At 43.1% G+C, this 15,079-nt stretch overlaps 1 protein-coding gene and 1 long non-coding RNA gene across 11 annotated transcripts in view; one reads left to right on the top strand and one right to left on the bottom strand.

Moving 5' to 3' along the window:
- Positions 1-10,883, top strand: part of LOC134933009 (uncharacterized) — a 52,775-nt gene extending 41,892 nt beyond the window's left edge. For all 3 annotated transcript variants that reach the window (XR_010179559.1, XR_010179560.1, XR_010179558.1), the window contains exon 4: positions 8,858-10,883. This is a non-coding gene — a long non-coding RNA (uncharacterized LOC134933009). The remainder of the gene's footprint in view (positions 1-8,857) is intronic.
- UNC5A (unc-5 netrin receptor A) overlaps positions 1-15,079 on the bottom strand; it is a 526,593-nt gene that overhangs the window by 246,261 nt on the left and 265,253 nt on the right. The gene's annotated exons all lie outside the window — the stretch shown is intronic.

Genomic DNA, 15,079 nt, shown 5'->3' with positions numbered 1-15,079 from the left:
CTTGACGACACAGAGGTAGGTAGAGCAGTGGCCTACTGCACCGTACTGCTATATATTATATAATGGTGGTCAGCAAAATTCTGCACTGTCCTCCTACTATAAATACTGCGCACAACTAAAATGCACCACAGGCATGGATGGATAGTATAGTTGACGACACAGAGAAAGGTAGAGCAGTGGCCTACTGTACCGTACTGCTATATATTATATACTGGTAGTCAGCAAAATTCTGCACTGTCCTCCTACTATATATACTGCACACACCTAAAATGCACCACAGGTATGGATGAATAGTATACTTGACGACACAGAGGTAGGTAGAGCAGTGGCCTACTGTACCGTACGGCTATATATTATATACTGGTGGTCAGCAAAATTCTGCACTGTCTTCCTACTATATATACTGCGCACAACTTAAATGCAGCACAGGTATGGATGGATAGTATACTTGACAACACAGAGGTAGGTAGAGCAGTGGCCTACTGTACCGTACTGCTATATATTATATACTGGTGCTCAGCAAAATTCTGCACTGTCCTACTATATATACTGCGCACAACTAAAATGCACCACAGGTATGGATGGATAGTATACTTGACGACACAGAGGTAGGTAGAGCAGTGGCCTACTGTACCGTACTGCTATATATTATATACTGGTGGTCAGCAAAATTCTGCACTGTCCCCCTACTATACATACTGCGCACAACTAAAATGCACCACAGGTATGGATGGATAGTATACTTGACGACACAGAGGTAGGTAGAGCAGTGGCCTAATGTACCGTACTGCTATATATTATATACTGGTGGTCAGCAAAATTCTGCACTGTCCTCCTAGTATATATACTGCGCACAACTAAAATGCACCACAGGTATGGATGGATAGTATACTTGACGACACAGAGGTAGGTAGAGCAGTGGACTACTGTACCGTACTGCTATATAATACTGGTGGTCACTGGTCAGCAAAATTCTGCACTGTCCTCCTACTATATACTACAGTGCAGCACAGATATGGAGCGTTTTTCAGGCAGAGAACATAGATATTTTCAGCACACTGAGCACAGATATTTGCAAGCACACTGAGCACAGATATTTGCAGCACACTGAGCACAGATATTTGCAGCACACTGAACACAGAAACTGAGAGAACGCTGCACGTCCTCTCCCTATCATTTCCAATGCACGAGTGAAAATGGCGGCGACGCACGGCTCCTTATATAGAATACGAATCTCGCGAGAATCCGACAGCGGGATGACGTTCGTGCGCGCTCGGGTTAACCGAGCAAGGCGGGAGGATCCGAGTCTGCCTCGGAACCGTGAAAAATGGGTGAAGTTCGGGGGTTTCGGCTTCCGAGGAACCGAACCCGCTCATCACTATTATTTAGGAGTGTTGAGATAAGCTAATGGGGAAATTCAGTATATAACAAGGCAGTTTAAATCTATTTTGAAACCTTTAAGGACATTATAAATTTCAGCAATTAAAGGAAGTGATGTAATCACTGAGTGAGTTTAAATAGCAGCCTGGGTGAGAAGCATTTCATTCTGAAACTTCCACACACATGGTTGCTGATGAGAAAAACTCTCTGGGTGAGTTTGCTATCCAATTTGTTATGTATGTGTTTAAGGGCTGCAGTTATAGTATTTAATTAATTTCTATGGAGGACTTTAAATACATGTAATAATTGATGGAATGTTTCTTATTTTAAGATACAACTGTCTGAGTCCTTTTGGGAAGTTCCAGTGTCTCTACATAATTGATCTTTTATTCCGGGTATACCCTTTGGTATGTATTTATTCATTCTACTGATGTGCATCGGACATTTTTCGGGTTTTGTGTTTTGGTTTTGGATTCGGTTCCGCGGCCGTGTTTTGGATTCGGACACGTTTTGGCAAAACCTCCCTGAAAAGTTCTTGTCGGATTCGGGTGTGTTTTGGATTCGGGTGTTTTTTTACAAAAAAAACTCAAAAACAGCTTAAATCTTAGAATTTGGGGGTCATTTTGATCCCATAGTATTATTAACCTCAATAACCATAATTTACACTAATTTCCAGTCTATTCTGAACACCTCACAATATTATTTTTAGTCCTAAAATTTGCACCGAGGTCGCTGGATGACTAAGCTAAGCGACCCAAGTGACCGATACAAACACCTGGCCCATCTAGGAGTGGCACTGCAGTGTCAGACAGGATGGCACTTCAAAAAAATAGTCCCCAAACAGCACATGATGCAAAGAAAAAAAAAAGAGGCGCAATGAGGTTGCTGTATGACTAAGCTAAGCGACCCAAGTGGCCGACATAAACACCTGGCCCATTTAGGAGTGGCACTGCAGTGTCAGACAGGATGGCACTTCAAAAAATAGTCCCCAAACAGCACATGATGCAAAGAAAAAAAAGAGGTGCACCAAGGTCGCTGGATGGCTAAGCTAAGCGACCCAAGTGGCCGACACAAACACCTGGCCCATCTAGGAGTGGCACTGCAGTGTCAGACAGGATGGCAGATTTAAAAAATTGTCCCCAAACAGCACATGATGCAAAGAAAAAAAGAGGCGCAATGAGGTAGCTGTGTGACTAAGCTAAGCGACATAAGTGGCCGACACAAACACCTGGCCCATCTAGGAGTGGCACTGCAGTGTCAGACAGGATGGCAGATTAAAAAAATAGTCCCCAAACAGCACATGATGCAAAGAAAAATGAAAAAAAAAGAGGTGCAAGATGGAATTGTCCTTGGGCCCTCCCACCCACCCTTATGTTGTATAAACAGAACTTGCACACTTTAACAAACCCATCATTTCAGCGACAGGGTCTGCCACACGACTGTGACTGAAATGACTGGTTGGTTTGGGCCCCCACCAAAAGAGAAGCAATCAATCTCTCCTTGCACAAACTGGCTCTGCAGAGGCAAGATGTCCACCTCCTCCTACACGTCCGATTCCTCACCCCTTTCACTGTGTACATCCCCCTCCTCACAGATTATTAATTCGTCCCCACTGGAATCCACCATCTCAGGCCCCTGTGTACTTTCTGGAGGCAATTGCTGGTGAATGTCTCCACGGAGGAATTGATTATAATTCATTTTGATGAACATCATCTTCTCCACATTTTCTGGAAGTAACCTCGTACGCCGATTGCTGACAAGGTGAGCGGCTGCACTAAACACTCTTTCGGAGTACACACTGGAGGGGGGCAACTTAGGTAAAATAAAGCCGGTTTCTGCAAGGGCCTCCAAAATGCCTCTTTTTCCTGCCAGTATACGTACGGACTGTCTGACGTGCCTACTTGGATGCGGTCACTCATATAATCCTCCACCATTCTTTCAATGGTGACAGAATCATATGCAGTGACAGTAGACGACATGTCAGTAATCGTTGGCAGGTCCTTCAGTCCGGACCAGATTTCAGCACTCGCTCCAGACTGCCCTGCATCACCGCCAGTGGGTGGGCTCGGAATTCTTAGCCTTTTCCTCGCAGCCCCAGTTGCGGGAGAATGTGAAGGAGGAGCTGTTGGCGGTTCATGTTCCGCTTGACTTGACAATTTTCTCACCATCAGGTCTTTGAACCTCTGCAGACTTGTGTCTGCCGGAAAGAGAGATACAACGTAGGTTTTAAATCTAGGATCGAGCACGGTGGCTAAAATGTAGTGCTCTGATTTCCACAGATTGACCACCCGTGAATCCTTGTTAAGCGAATTAAGGGCTCCATCCACAAGTCCCACATGCCTAGCGGAATCGCTCTGTTTTAGCTCCTCCTTCAATCTCTCAAGCTTCTTCTGCAAAAGCCTGATGAGGGGAATGACCTGACTCAGGCTGGCAGTGTCTGAACTGACTTCACGTGTGGCAAGTTCAAAGGGTTGCAGAACCTTGCACAACGTTGAAATCATTCTCCACTGCGCTTGAGTCAGGTGCATTCCCCCTCCTTTGCCTATATCGTAGGTAGCTGTATAGTCTTGAATGGCCTTTTGCTGCTCCTCCATCCTCTGAAGCACATAGAGGGTTGAATTCCACCTCGTTACCACCTCTTGCTTCAGATGATGGCAGGGCAGGTTCAGGACTGTTTGCTGGTGCTCCAGTCTACGGCACGCGGTGGCTGTATGCCGAAAGTGGCCCGCAATTCTTCGGGCCACCGACAGCATCTCTTGCACGCCCCTGTCGTTTTTTAAATAATTCTGCACCACCAATTTCAATGTATGTGCAAAACATGGGACGTGCTGGAATTTGCCCACATGTAATGCATGCACAATATTGGTGGCGTTGTCCGATGTCACAAATCCCCAGGAGAGTCCAATTGTGGTAAGCCATTCTGCGATGATGTTCCTCAGTGTCCGTAAGAGGTTGTCAGCTGTGTGCCTCTTATGGAAAGCGGTGATACAAAGCGTAGCCTGCCTAGGAACGAGTTGGCGTTTGCGAGATGCTGCTACTGGTGCCGCGACTGCTGTTCTTGCTGCGGGAGGCAATACATCTACCCAGTGGGCTGTCACGGTCATATAGTCCTGAGTCTGCCCTGCTCCACTTGTCCACATGTCCGTGGTTAAGTGGACATTGGGTACAACTGCATTTTTTAGGACACTGGTGACTCTTTTTCTGATGTCTGTGTACATTTTCGGTATCGCCTGCCTAAAGAAATGGAACCTAGATGGTATTTGGTACCGGGGACACAGTACCTCAATCAATTCTCTAGTTCCCTGTGAATTAACGGTGGATACCGGAAACACGTTCTTCACCACCCAGGCTGCCAAGGCCTGAGTTATCCGCTTTGCAGCAGGATGACTGCTGTGATATTTCATCTTCCCCGCAAAGGACTGTTGGACAGTCAATTGCTTACTGGAAGTAGTACAAGTGGTCTTCCGACTTCCCCTCTGGGATGACGATCGACTCCCAGCAGCAACAACAGCAGCAGTAGGCGTTACACTCAAGGATGCATCGGAGGAATCCCAGGCAGGAGAGGACTCGTCAGACTTGACAGTGACATGGCCTGCAGGACTATTGACTTTCCTGTCTAAGGAGGAAATTGACACTGAGGGAGTTGGTGGTGTGGTTTGCAGGAGCTTGGTTACAAGAGGAAGAGATTTAGTTGGCAGTGGACTGCTTCCGCTGTCACCCAAAGTTTTTGAACTTGTCAATGACTTCTGATGAATGCGCTCCAGGTGACGTATAAGGGAGGATGTTCCTAGGTGGTTAACGTCCTTACCCCTACTTATTACAGCTTGATAAAGGCAACACACGGCTTGACACCAGTTGTCCGCATTTCTGTTGAAATAATTCCACACCAAGGAGGTGATTTTTTTTAAAATTTTACCAGGCATGTCAATGGCCATATTCGTCCCATGGACAACAGGTGTCTCCCCGGGTGCCTGACTTAAACAAACCACCTCATCATCAGAATACTCCTTGTCAATTTCCTCCCCAGCGCCAGCAACACCCATATCCTCATCCTGGTGTACTTCAACAGTGACATCTTCAATTTGACTATCAGGAACTGGACTGCGGGTGCTCCTTCCAGCACTTGCAGGGGGCGTGCAAATGGTGGAAGGCGCCACCTCTTCCCGTCCAGTGTTGGGAAGGTCAGGCATCGCAACCGACACAATTGGACTCTCCTTGGGGATTTGTGATTTAGAAGAACGCACAGTTCTTTGCTGTGCTTTTGCCATCTTAACTCTTTTAAGTTTTCTAGCAGGAGGATGAGTGCTTCCATCCTCATGTGAAGCTGAACCACTAGCCATGAACATAGGCCAGGGCCTCAGCCGTTCCTTGCCACTCCGTGTCGTAAATGGCATATTGGCAAGTTTATGCTTCTCCTCAGACGCTTTTAATTTAGATTTTTGGGTAATTTTACTGAACTTTTGTTTTTTGTATTTTACATGCTCTCTACTATGACATTGGGCATTGGCCTTGGCAGACGACGTTGATGGCATTTCATCGTCTCGGCCATGACTAGTGGCAGCAGCTTCAGCACGAGGTTGAAGTGGATCTTGATCTTTCCCTATTTTACCCTCCACATTTTTGTTCTCCATTTTTTAATGTGTGGAATTACTTGCCAGTAATATATCAATAGCAATGGCCTACTACTATCTATACTGCGCACAAAAACTTAAATGCACCACAGGTATGGATGGATAGTATACTTGACGACACAGAGGTAGGTAGAGCAGTGGCCTACTGTACCGTACTGCTATATATTATATACTGGTGGTCAGCAAAATTATGCACTGTCCTACTACTATATGTATACTGCGCACAAAAACTTAAATGCACCACAGGTATGGATGGATAGTATACTTGACGACACAGAGGTAGGTAGAGCAGTGGACTACTGTACCGTACTACTATATATTATATACTGGTGGTCAGCAAAATTATGCACTGTCCTACTACTATATATATACTGCGCACAAAAACTTAAATGCACCACAGGTAAGGATGGGATAGTATACTTGACGACACAGAGGAAGGTAGAGCAGTGGCCTACTGTACCGTACTGCTATATATTATATACTGTTGGTCAGCAAAATTATGCACTGTCCTACTACTATATATATACTGCGCACAAAAACTTAAATGCACCACAGGTATGGATGGATAGTATACTTGATGACACAGAGGTAGGTAGAGCAGTGGACTACTGTACCGTACTGATATCATTCTGGTGGTCACTGGTCAGCAAAATTCTGCACTGTCCTCCTACTATATACTACAATGCAGCACAGATATGGAGCGTTTTTCAGGCAGAGAACGTATAATACTGGTGGTCACTGGTCAGCAAAACTCTGCACTGTCCTCCTACTATATAATACTGGTAGTCCCCAGTCCCCACAATAAAGCACACTGAGCACAGATATTTGCAGCACACTGAGCACAGATATGGAGCATTTTTCAGGCAGAGAACGTAGATATTTGCAGCACACTGAGCACAGATATTTGCAGCACACTGAACACAGATATTTGCAGCATACTGAGCATAGATATTTGCAGCACACTGAACACAGAAACTGAGAGAACACCAGTCACGTCCTCTCATTATCATCTCCAATGCACGAGTGAAAAATGGCGGCGACGCGCGGCTCCTTATATAGAATACGAATCTCGCGAGAATCCGACAGCGGGATAATGACGTTCAGGCGCGCTCGGGTTAACCGAGCAAGGCGGGAGGATCAGAGTCTGCTCGGAACCGTGCAAAAATGGGTGAAGTTCGGGGGGGTTCGGATCCCAAGGAACCGAACCCGCTCATCACTAATGCATTCTATTGATGTGAACTGTAATGGCTGATACACCTCATGCTAATCAGACAATAATCCCCTTTTTTGTAGATATATCTATTTTTAACAAAAGTTCATTCCAGTACTATTTATGGGCACAAAAACCATTTAGTACGTTCAGGTATGTGCCTTTGGAGTATCTATAGATACTTTAGTTAAATATGTGTCCATATCTGCTAGGTGGATTTAAGAATAGAGATGAATGGGCACTAACCCCTATTAAATAAGGCTTGAATTGAATCCATTGTTTCAAAATTTGTGTACCTTTTCATTTAGGTTTTTTATAGGTCTCCTTATGCAGAAAATTTGGAAGTAACCTTGGTTCCTACTTTTTTTGGTAGGTACCTATTTTTCAATTAATTTCTTTATCATATTTGGTTGTTTAGTTGATAACTAAAAATATTCTTTTGTATCCCCAAACAAGTTACCCCTGATGAAGTCGTGTAGATGAAACGCGTTGGGTTTATTAGCAATGAGTCAGTAATTCTTGCTAAGGTGAGGGAGTATCTAAGGTCATCATCACTTACTGGACACTTTCTCATTGATTGAATCATTCAAGCAGAGGTGTAACTAGGGTTTTCGGAGCCCAGGGCAAGATAAAGAGTGGCGTTCCCCCCCCCCCCCCCCAAAAAAAAAACAAACAACACAATAAAAAAAAACCCCACACACAGAGAAGTATGTGCGCGCGAAAAATGGGCGTGGTCACGCACCAGAAGGGGTGTGGCCATGCACCAGCAGGGGTGTAGCCACTGAAAATGGGGCGTGCCAACATGACTATCATCTACCCCCTGTGTCGCCTCTCAGCACACTATCACCTACCCCTTGTGTTGTCTCTCAGCACACCTTCATTCAATTTTTGCACAGTACACAAGGAGATTTTGATTAATCCCTATTTTGAGGTTACGATCTTTCACATAAATTCATAGAGAGCAAATTAGCCTTTTCCCTACATGCGTTACCCCTGATGAAGTCGATAAGACGAAACGCGTTGGATTTGTCAGTCAGAAAATCGCACCCCAGTTTGTGAAGATACTCCCTTTGAGCTCGCACCTTGAAAAAGGTGAGGGAGTATCTAGAATCCATCTTACAAACATGTTGGTTGTGGCTGTATTTTATTGACATAATTTTATATTTTGAACTGTGTATCAAAATTCATATGTTCAATCATATGTTATTAAAATAACCTTTTATTAATTGGCCTGTTGGCCTCTTGTTTGGGTGTCTTTTTGGTGAGGGGTGTCTGTTACAGGTCCCCAGATTTAAACATCCTCCAGTCCACATTCCGACGAAATAAACGCTGGAAGAATTGTGTAATTACATTCCACTATTAGCGCACTTGGGAATTTGTGTTTTTCTCTCCCTCTATATATATATATTCATATATATATATATATATATATATATATATATATATATATATATATATATACACTTGTATTCTTTGAAACTTTTTGGTAAATTGATTTAATTTTTAATCCTATTGTACGTCGTCCTATTTCACTAATGTTTTGCACTTTGCCTTGTATAGTTGGATACACCTTTTTCTAGAGTACCTTTGTTGATAAGAGCAGTATTGTAAAAGTGTTTCTAATTGTGTTTTGCAGGGCAGATATCTCTACATAAACAGCCGTGTTTTTCAGTTGTGAAGGACATCCAGCATTTGCTTTCCCACAGGTAGACTATATACATTTCATCAGGTACTTGAAGCCCTGCTGCTCACCCTGTTTGATCCAGCCAGAGGCTCCCCCGCGCCCGCAGCCTTTCAATCAGGCACAGGCGGCTGCAAGCTGAACTCTCCTCGATCGCTCATGTCCGCACTTAACTTCTAATGAAAAACAAACGTAGTGTGACCAACGAGGGACATTTCTCACATCTCCAGGGGAGGAGGATGGTCATGGCATGCTGACTCCAGCACCAGCCTGATGGAGCAGAGACCCCTCCCTTATCGACAAAAGGCCAGAGACAGCGACAGAGATACCGAACCTCCGGGCTTTGTCTGTCCCTTTGCCTGAGTGTTTGTTTTACTACCCTGTCTTTCTCTTCATGTCCTAGCATCTCTGTGTTTACTGGAGAATTGCAGCAATGCCTGTTCCACTTGTCTAGTATGGTATGAACAAATCTTTTCTTTTCCACGGTAAAGCATTTAATCTTAGCTCATCTGGTGAAGAGGCCTGTGCTCTCTTGAAAACATACAGTATGCACAAGCACGCAAGGATGATTTGTTGATGTCTCACCGTAATGCTTAGCAGACAAGCAAGTGAGATAAAGTTGTGGTCCAGGTGGGTTCTAGACACTAGATCGACAGTGTCTAGTTAGACAGAAAATAGGTCAACCCCATATGGTCGACATGCAAAAGGTTGACTTGGTCAAAAGATTGACTGTGTCTAAGGTCGACATGACAATGGTCGACACACAAAGTGAAGACAACATTTTTTTTTAAAACTTTCTCTTTATTTACTATCCACATGGACAATGACTGCAATAGTAACCTGTGGCGAGCACAGCGGTAGTAGAGCGAAGTGTGGAGAGCGAAGCAAGCCTCACAAGGGTACATAGTATGCTAGTTGTGGTCACATATTATGACACATACAAAAAGACACCTAAAATGACCTTTTGACTGTTGACCTTTTGCATGTCGACCATATGGGATTGACCTATTGACTATCTGTTTACTGTAGATGTATTGATCCACACCCATCAAGGCAGCCACACTACTGCTCATGTATTTGCAGGCATTAAACTCTTTGTAACTTATCCATGCTGGACATCAATCATGGTCTGCTGGTGACAATACAATGTTACTTACTCCTTCTGGAAATTCCCTATAATGCTTTTGGGTGGTTGGCTAACATCACGAGGCACATAGACAGTTTGACTAAATATGCTGAAATAGGCAGATTGTATTTGCCTGTATATATGTTTATGGAATATACCGTCACACTCAAATTATATGCTAAGTACCAATCTCCTTATTGCAGTAAAGTTAAATAGAAAGGAGAACTATAAAATAGAGATGAGGGAAAAAAAATATAATTGCTGCCATCATAATAAGCCCCACAAAACTTGTTTTACATAAAGATATAACTAGCATCTCATAAAAGAGATGTTCAGCTTAGAAGCACAGAAGGGGAAGCAGCGGTAATGAGATTGGTCTGGTGTTCAGTGGAAGATGAATGATATGAGAACATGGAAAGTGCATTGTTCTACAAACAAATATGTTAGTGGGCTCAGTTGCTATTAGTTTTCATTTATATGCCTGTTAGTTTTGTTTTCTCTGAATGTCAGTGAGCAGCAATGTAAGAAAGAAATAATCCCTGTTAATGTGACCACATATAACACTGCAATTGTCTCATTTGTAAAATAATTGAACTTAGAACGTGTCCTAGAATTACCTCAACATTTTAAAGTTTATATTTCAGCTGGTGGAGGACCTTAAACAGAATGGATGACCTGCTTCATTCATCAATGCAGGCATGAGAGATCACATATATACTGATTATACAGGATAAATTGTAACCTACAGTACGTTACATAATCTTGTAGTCATTTGGAACAAAGAGGAAAACAAGTACAGTACATCACCATAGCTCCCAACATTGGTTGTCAGTGGATCGCAAATGCAAAGGGACGGAGCCTAAGGGGTATATTTAATTGAAGTCGAAAACTGCCGTCTGTCAAAAAGATGGCAGTTTTCGACTTTTTAAGGTCGACCTATTCAGTATATCCCTAAATTTTTCGACATGAATTTGACTTGTCGAAAAGCACGTGGATCGGCGGAATAGCTGATGATCCACGTGCTTATGTCGAAAACGGGGCCAAAACCGGCAGGTTTTGGCCCCCTTTTCGACCATCTCAGTTCGACATCAAAAGATGTCGGACTGAGATGCGGACCCAGAGGAGGAGAGTGCAGAGAGCCGCAGGGAGACGGGGGACAGCCGACGGGCATACAGGGGAGATCAGCTCTACAGTAGCGCTGCAGCAGGATGTCACACAGCCGCACCGCTCATGGCAGCTTCCACCCGGCTCCAGCACGCTTGCTGGAGCCGGGTGGACACTGCCGTGAGGTCAGGCGGCTGTGTGACATCCTGCTGCAGCGCTACTGTAGAGCTGATCTCCCCTGTATGCCCGCCGGCTGTCCCCGCTGGTCTCCCCGCAGCTTGCCCCCCCCTCCTCCTCTGCGTCCCTCATCTCAATTCGACTTGAAAAAGTCGAATTGAGATGAGATTGAATAGGGGTTGTCAGATCCATTACGACAAATACATGTCGGAATGGATCCGACTTTAATTGAATACACCCCTAAGTGTGTGTGTGGGGGGTGGGGAGGGGGGGTGTCCAGCACTCTCTGATATGCTGGGCTACCCCCAGGCTCCCCTTACACTGTGAAATAGATGCCGTTCACCTGCTGAAATCGGTACAGTTAGGAGGTATGCATAACAACCAATCACCACCTGTTTAATCTTCAACTTTAAGCAGAGCTGTGGTGCCCGCACACTAAGCCGCCCTTGGAAAAGCATAATGGAGGTATTTGTATGACAGGTATTTGAAAATTGCTCTCTAGAGGGGAGATGTACACTATTAAACCTGCAGGAGAGGTAAAGTTAAGAAGTTGTCAACAGCAGCCGATCAGCTTATAGCTATGATTTATCTACAACAGTCTAAAAAATGACAGAAATATGGGCAACTTCTCTTTCCCAAAGGTGCGACATTCGTATTCATGTAAATATGAAGTACCTACACTCCTACTAGTAACTTACATTCTAGCAGTGACGTGCGGTAGCAGATTTGGCAGTTAATCACCCTGACCAATCACAGGCAGCGATTATCTGCTGAGTTTATTATAGCAAATCATGTTAGGTGGGACTTGCAACAAATTGTCAATATCAGTCACAACATTGGCAAATAGATGTCCCATTTACCAAACATTTACAGACAAATTGCAAAGTACCATTTAGAAATGCCTATAATTGCATCCAAGGATGCTTGTCAGGACTTGCCCCACGGCATTACCACATCATGATTCTGGGCTACAACATCATGGATGCAGAACCCAGAGCCTAGAGCTCAGACTGAAAGACAAGGCTGGGGTATTTCACAATGAGCCTAACAGGATGATCAAAAGCAACTGTTACACTTTTAAAATAAAAATAAAAAATTGCTTGCCATGAGCTCACTATCACAAAGACAACAGCCCATAATCGCTTTTAGCCTGTTACATATTAATATTCATGGGTTGAGTAACCCCTCTGCTTATATACCCACTCTATCTCTTATCTCATGTGTTTACTGTACATATGTACAATTATAAATATCCTGCTCGGTGCACCGTGATTATAAACCAGAAAAAAATCAGTGCTAGCACTTTTTATGCTGTCGAAACAGTTTTAAAAATGTCTGAGGCCCTAAATAAGCATGTGATTACTAAAGAATAGACTAGTTACCGTGTCAGTGAATTAAACAGGGATTGTTGCTGATAATTAGCCGGTTAGAATTTATTAAGCATGCAATTAAACTGAATGGAATTCATAGCAATTAGGAGCTCTCCTTTCATCAAATAAAGAGAGAATAAAAACGCCCCCTGAGAATTCAGGCATGAATTCTATATGGATCTCGTCTTCCTCTTCAGTGAATTGGGGGTGAGTAATGCAGGATGAGTGAATGCTCACTCATCAGGAGTGCTCACACCCTTGTCTTTATTCTGTTTCAAAGAAAATAGTTGGAAAATGATACCTATTTAATAATTTTATTATAGTGTTGTTCTTACACAAACCACAATTTGCATAGAAACCAGCGTTTTCATTGTGAGAGGAATTTGCAGTAATGTTCATATAATCTTTATAGTTCCTACAATTTCTCAAAATGCCCTAATAAGGATACTTATGAAAAATCTACATACTGCAGCACTGCATTAAATATACAGCCCTACATTACGCATTGTATGCTAAGTAGGAAACATGATATTGTTCAGGTGATTCTTTTATTACCAATGGTTTCAAAAGGGACCATATATTACATTTTGTTTCTTTATAAATTCTACAGTACAGTATATCACATGGGGGTCTATTTACCAACTCCCTGTGGTATATATCATTACTGTATTACTGTATAGAGCGCTACATGTTGTAGCAATACATTATGCTACATTTCTGTACTTTACCATGCTGGTGCTCCCACATTATGCTATGCTACTGTATATCAAAGTGATAAACACATGTACAGCTAAGGTCCCTGCATGCGCACAGTGATTTGACCTAGCAGGAATCCAGTGAAGCCTATCCAACCTCGCTGTTCCCCATTGTTGGATATAGAGGATGGAGCTAAAGGTGAAAAGCTAGGATTTTCGCTGCTTTTTAAATGTACCTAAGTCATCATCCCTATTGAGGTCTATGAAGACCAGGTAAGAGGCGCAAAATAGGTTAACTTCATTTAGTTGAGAGAAGTGGAGACTAAACTCCAGCATTTTCCACTTCATAAATAGATCCTTGTCATAGACCCCAGTCGGTAACCCTAATTTGCACTGACTAAGTCAGAGTCAATTGAGTCACCCTGGATTCACTCTGGTACTAACACAACATAAAGACACACAGCTGTCAAAAGTTTAATACTTTTTTAATCACGAATTATCTTATACACAATATTTTGCAGTAACTCGTTCATTAGGAATATTTTTAACTGAATGATGTAAAAGTTACATTTTATTTTTTGTGCACCAAATACAGACTTCTTTTCTTCTCAGTTCTCATATTAGAGCCTAATATTCTACTTACAATTAATATTCTACCACTCTGCCCATAAGAAAAGAAGCCTCTCCTAACTGCCACCACCACTATTGGAAAATAGAGTGGAGCCACCCTCTATCACAAATGTGCAGTCATTGAGACACAAACATAGCATAACCTTAATGATCTAACAGCTTTCTAATAAAAGGGACACTTTATTTACATAAAGGGGGTACAATGCTTAAAGGGGGTACACACAGAGAGATCCGATCTTAAAATCTAAGCAATCTGACTAGATTGCTTAGATTTTAAGCATGGATCTTTTGTGTGTATGCCCCCCAGCGATAGCGATGCGCGGCCCCGTGCATCGCTATTGCCGGTGCTAGATTGGCCTGGCATGCATTAGACTGGCATGCAGGCACAATCTAGCACATCGCTCATTTCACCCGCTGGGTGAAATGAGCACCCCTCCCTCCGCCACCCCCCCCCCCCTCGCTCAGCACACATCGCGCTGTGCTGAGCGGTCTGTGACAGATAGCTCAGCACACATCTCTCTAGTGAGTACTGGCCTTTAGTCACAGAAATTATTTAACTAAAAAGATTACAGGTTACATAGACAAAAGTTGAAATGAAAAAAAAAAAGCATGAAATGCAATCTTTAACTTAGACTTGATCCCCCAAGTGTGGCACAGAACAAGATGTTCCCATACCTATATCTAACCCCCAAAAGTAATGTCACGATTACAGTAAGTCCCTCATGACTGTCTGGTCTGTTAATTAACCCATGCTCCATACCAGGATCAACCATTCAAAGGTAGGGTGAGGTTACAGAAATTAAAGGGGAAGGTAAAGGGGAATTATATAACTGTACATACAATATCACCGAAAACAATCTAATACATTATATCAGTCCAGTTCAGTGAACAAAACATTTGAAAACAGAGAATAATACTTGGAGAAGGCAAAGTGTCAATTATACATCCAAAATATCACACTGAACTATGCCAGGTCTAACGACATGGCGATCAGTATCGTCTGGCAATATCGTCCTGAAATGTGTCAGAATTAAGTCTGTTTCAAGGGAGGTGTGTTTTCCTATATTCACCTCAT

The sequence above is a fragment of the Pseudophryne corroboree genome, chromosome 6 (genome assembly GCF_028390025.1).
Source record: "Pseudophryne corroboree isolate aPseCor3 chromosome 6, aPseCor3.hap2, whole genome shotgun sequence".
Classification (NCBI taxonomy): domain Eukaryota; kingdom Metazoa; phylum Chordata; class Amphibia; order Anura; family Myobatrachidae; genus Pseudophryne; species Pseudophryne corroboree.
This window is presented reverse-complemented; position numbering and strand designations above follow the sequence as displayed.